This window comes from Branchiostoma lanceolatum, chromosome 1 (assembly GCF_035083965.1).
Source record: "Branchiostoma lanceolatum isolate klBraLanc5 chromosome 1, klBraLanc5.hap2, whole genome shotgun sequence".
Taxonomy (NCBI): Eukaryota; Metazoa; Chordata; class Leptocardii; order Amphioxiformes; family Branchiostomatidae; genus Branchiostoma; species Branchiostoma lanceolatum.
The window spans coordinates 42,248,383-42,253,921 of NC_089722.1; the positions used below are offsets into that span (position 1 = coordinate 42,248,383).

The following is a 5,539-nucleotide window of genomic DNA, read 5'->3' on the forward strand; positions in this document are numbered from 1 at the left end:
GTTGTATTATATATATCAGCTACTTTTTACCACGGGGTTCCGATGCCTGTTGTCTAGGTAACAAGTGACAATCATAGCAGAGGGGATTGCCTTACTACTAGTAGTATTTGGATATGACCATGATGATGGCAACATCGTTGACTGACGTGTGGCCTCGGTATTGGTTACCATGGTTACTTATTATAGATTGACATCAAATGTAGTCCGAAGACCATGGCCCCAGAAATTAAGAATAAATCCGGGAAGGGTATCCTTGTCAGGGCTGCACAGTCTTTTGGAAGAGACATAAAATGGGGGTCCCGTGTTCAGAAATTGGTACATACTGGCTATAATATTACAACCTGGTAATTAATGAATGAATGAATGAATGAAAGAAAGAAAGAATGAATGAATGAATGAATGAATGAATGAACGAACAGTGTCATTAAACTGTTTCGAAATCGACATTGGCATACACTTTCCCGATAAGAATCCGCAGGCCTTGCTGTGCCACGAGAGCACCATCAACAAACTGATACATTCCCGATTTGATGGGAGTATATATTTCCGATATGTACCCAGCAGAAACCCAACCTGCCCGTGCACACAGTTAAACATTATGTTTTTGCTTGCAACTGTTGCAGTCTAGTTAAACTTTAAACCTTTGCAACTTTAGGCTGACGTCACGTCACGTAAAGGTCACATGCTCTCACCACGTGATCAAGGCAGCCAATGATGTAACGGGCCTGTTATTCATACTACAGTAATATATTTCACCACAAGTCCAAAGTCTAAAGTAAAGTCCCGTTAGACTATGCTGCACACTTTAGACTTCTTTAGCAACTTTGTTCTCTCTTTTTTTCTTTTCAAATCACACATATCTGGTGGATCTTGAAACCCTGAACAATCGACAGACGGGATCTGTACTTACTTTCTTCATGGATGTCCCCAGAAAACTTCCATCAACTTTTGGAGCCGACTTTCGAAAACTTTTACTTCAGTTTTCCGCCATGTTGGACCTGGAACAGTTTATTGGACAAAGGGGGTGTTTAGTAATTTAAAGGGGGTAATAGATGTTAATTCAAAGGAGAAAAAGGAGCTCATAGCAAAATAAATTTTTGTGTTTATATTGTATATGGCAGTATTTTGTTTATGATTCATAACTACATAAGATTCTAACCTGTGTAGTCGGTTACAAATGAAATATATGCAAATGTTGTCTACTGCGAGATTGACAAAATGGACTGTTCCGTTAAAAGAACTACCCGCGGAAAATTTTTGGCGGCACCAAAGGGGCGATGCCACACTAAACAAATGCCTTGCCAAATATCTAAGTGCCAGATACGTACTGCATTGACGTGGAATTAAATAAGGAGAAGAGCAAAGGTTGGATTAGAGTTACATGTATTTACCCCTGAATAGTTTCATCAGGTCGGTAAGTCACCGAATAAAAAGACTCTTTGTACACAACCACCCACTAGTAGTGTTTTATTCCACCTTCCTCAGGGCCATACTGGCTGGTTCACTTCGCACAGCAGCTAAGTAAAGTGTTGCTGCTTTTGTATTGATGTGTTACATGTAAAGGACAACAGGAATGTCGAGCTGATTGTGGATTCAAATAAAGCCAAAGTCAACGTTGAATTATAAGGGCCACCCAGCTATTTTGTAATGAATGAATAAATACTAGTTAATAATCATATCAATATAAACACAGTCTACTGATTAGCCAGCTCAGGGGCGCACCCGGGGGAGTCACCATCTCAAATTTCAAACACTTAATGCTAGGACAGATTCATACAAGCACTCATTTTTTCCGTGCACCATTCCACAGTGGAATGCTCTGTCTGGCACCGTTGTGACGGCTCCCACAGTTGTCAGTCTTACCGTGCCAGGCTGGAGGCCTGCCCGCCTTAGCCTGGGACCTCCCCCCCCCCCTACTAATGCCCCTCGCGGGGTTATATGGGGGTATGCAAGATGATGATGATGATGAAATATGTGTGTCCTGCACAGCTGTTCTCGACCCAGAAGGAGTTCCTGACGTCAGGAGTTTGTGATTTCCACTGCAGCATGAAGAAGTCCCTGTCCACCGCACACCCCTCCGTGCTGCTGTCTGAGACACAGGACAGGGCCGACTGGCATGCTATGTGGTGAGTCTAGGTTCTGTTTTATCTGATGAATCAACTTCACACTCAGACAAGTATGATGTTGGGATGTGCTCCTCATCTTATAGCTAAGCCCTGAGAAAAGGAGCAGGCAGGCTATTGCAAGACATTGCAAGTTCATTGTAAGAAAAAGAACTTGCTTGTGTGAAAGGAAACTCTTAGACGTTTCGCTGAAGTTACACGTGTACTTCTTGCAGTAGGCTGCAAGGAAACGAGCAGATGGGGTACTGAATCACCCCCTTTCTTGGTTTCTCTGCTCCCTCTCTTGCCGACCGACAAAAATACATGTGCCTACGAATGTAAAACTTGGAAGCATAACCTACAAGAAGTGCACCTTAATTCATATTCCTCAATGCAGAACCACCCTCGTTAAACCAGGACCCCATATCGCTCCAAGTTACATTGCTCGCTAAAGGGGAACGATGTAACATGGAGCGATATGGGGTCCTGGTTAAACGAGGGTGTGCAGAACCAACATCTAGTAATGCCCCAAAAAAAGCAGTTACTCAAACAACTGGATATGATTTTGGAAAGGAAACTCATATCCAGTTGTTTGAGTAAATGCTTTTTTTTTTTGGCGTATCTTATTACCTGGATGTCTAATCTTCATCTACTAATAGTACTACTGGTAAGAAAGAAATCCTAGATGTGCTTGAGGAACCTCTAACAGTAACTCTGTGTCTGATATTTGACAGGAGGAACTGCGAGCATGACGGGGTGAGGCTGATGCGGAAGTTTTACGGGACGCGGCCCTACTTCCTGCCCCCCATGGTCGAGTCTCAGGACTCCAACTGGGTCTTCGTGTCGAAGGGACAGAACATCAAACACTTCGTGCCGGTAATTATCTCCCACTCACTCACTCACTCACTCACTCACTCACTCACTCACTCACTCGCTCACTCACTCACTCACTCACTCACTGGGTCTTTGTGTCAAAGAGACAGAACATCAGACACTTCGTGCCGGTAATTATCACTCTCTCACTTGCTCGCTCTCACTCACTCACTCACACACACTCACTAACTCATGCACCCGCTCCCACTCACTGGGTCTTCATGTCAAAGGGACAGGCCTTAAAACACTTCGTGCCGGTAAATTATCTCACTCACTCACTCACACACTCACTCTGACCCTTCAATCCATTCATATTTGTAATAAACAAATAAAGAACCACATGATTGAAGACTTTTTGTTCCGTGTTTCCGTAGCTGCCGTTTGAGGAGCACTCGGTGGTGTGGCTGGCGCAGGTGAAGGGCGGCGTCTCGTACCGGCTGGAACCGGATCCCATCTGCGAAACCACCTGCAAACCCATCGACGTCACGCTCAAACCAGGGGAAACATGTACGTATCATCTTCTTTAGTTATTCACTTATTAGATACTTTTTGTAGACAAATTGGGATCAGAAGATGCAGCCTTTATGCTGACTTTGAATGACCTTGAACCACCTGACCTCACCGCCCCCCTCCCCCGTTGTTCTACAGTGGTCGTGCCCCAGGACCTGTGGACTGTCCAGCTCAAGAACAGCAAGGATTCCGAACCCGCCGTCATCGTCGCGGCAACAGGCACCTGGGATTAGATTGTCCGTTCTTCATCAAACACCGGCCACTTAAAATCTGGAAGGACTTGTTTAGAATTTGAAGGGCACGATGTTTAAGGGGGGCAGCCCTATGATCCCCTATGTTCCGACAGCTATGTTTGACTGTATTTGACATTGAAAACTTAAAGATTTCAAAATCTTGTCAGCTCTTTCAAACTTTTGTTGGCCGGTGTTTCATCTGTGCCTGACTGCGAACAGCTCAATGTTCCAACACGCTTTACTTCAGTTAGAGTTAGGAAAAGGGTTTGGGTTTACAGGCTAAATTAGGGGGTGTTGGAAAATGGGGGTGTACATGTACATGTAAAGGGTTTGGGTTTCTAGGCTAAATTAGGGGGTGTTGGAACATGGGGGTGTGCATGTACATGTAAAGGGTTTGGGTTTACAGGCTAAATTAGGGGATGTTGGAACATGGGGGTGTACATGTACATGTAAAGGGTTTGGGTTTACAGGCTAAATTAGGGGATGTTGGAACATGGGGGTGTACATGTACATGTAAAGGGTTTGGGTTTACAGGCTAAATTAGGGGATGTTGGAACATGGGGGTGTACATGTACATGTAACCGTCTATCTGATGCTGCTGGAGCTACATACAGGAGCTGGTACCGTTGACCTTCATCAGTCATTTGACCTTCATCTGTGATTTTTTAAAGCAATTTGTCTACAATGGACCGTTACATAAGAAGATTAATCAGGTGCCCTTTATGGGCCATACAAATTTCCTTAGTTCTTTAACATTTTGAAACAGAACTTCAGGAAGAGGTCAGGATGTGAACAGATGGCTTGGAGGAAAACTTGCATCTGGCTAAGTATATTCACTCTCTGAATCTGTGTGAACCAAGGCAGATTTTGTCCTCAGACTCTGTTTTCATGTTGATCCAGTTTCTTAATAATTATAGTGTTTTTTTTTTAATTCTAAGAACCATCAACACAATTCAATGTGGTATTCGTATTAACATTAGCATTTTGAAACCTCTGTTTTGAAATGTCTGAAATGTGTATATCTGGATGATCTAACTGATGTTGCATTATCAGGTCCTCTAATGGATTAAGGTTTATGACTGTTACAGTTTTATACTTGTTGTCACTTGGGTGTAAGGTAGGAATAGGGTGGGGAGGGGGGTAGCCACTGCAAGGCCACATCATGATAAAACATTGGTTTGAATCACATATTTCTGGGCAGTAAAAGTTGGACTAAAGAAAATAATACCAAAGTACTGGGTTTATAAAACTGATGTTAGATAGACAAACAATCTTCATACTTGGACTTAATGGTTAAAGAAAAAAACAAGGATCTGTGCATCCAAAGTTGCCAGAACTGCATGTTGGCTGTTACATTTATTCACCACAATCATTTTTCACAACAGTGCCTGAGAACCAAAGAACTGCATTGTACGGGCCTCGTGAGTCCACACTTGGAGCTGGGTAAAGTCAGGAACGATGTTACGATGTTGGGACCAACGAAATGGGCTTTGTTATCAGGAACTTGAAATATCTAAAAAATGTATTTTTGTGGGCAATCACAAACAATAAGTTGTGGTTATGAACTGATTACTATGAATGAATCAATAAATGATATGTTACTACATTTGTTGGTTGCAGCTGTTGTGTTTTGTTGCATAACGAATGTCTTTTCACAAAAGTGCCTGAGAACCATAGAACTGCATTGCACGGGCCTCGTAGATCCACATTTCAAGCTGGGCATCAATGTAAATTCAGTAAAGGTGATGACTTGTAGCGACATTGTTATCAGGAAGACAAAAGACTAAGAATACATGATCTGGGCAATCACAAACATTAACC

At 42.9% G+C, this 5,539-nt stretch overlaps 1 protein-coding gene across 1 annotated transcript in view; it reads right to left on the reverse strand.

Annotated features, from left to right (window-relative positions):
- The window catches only part of LOC136426948 (NLR family CARD domain-containing protein 4-like), a 44,404-nt gene that overhangs the window by 29,157 nt on the left and 9,708 nt on the right, over window positions 1-5,539 (reverse strand). The window lies entirely within an intron of this gene.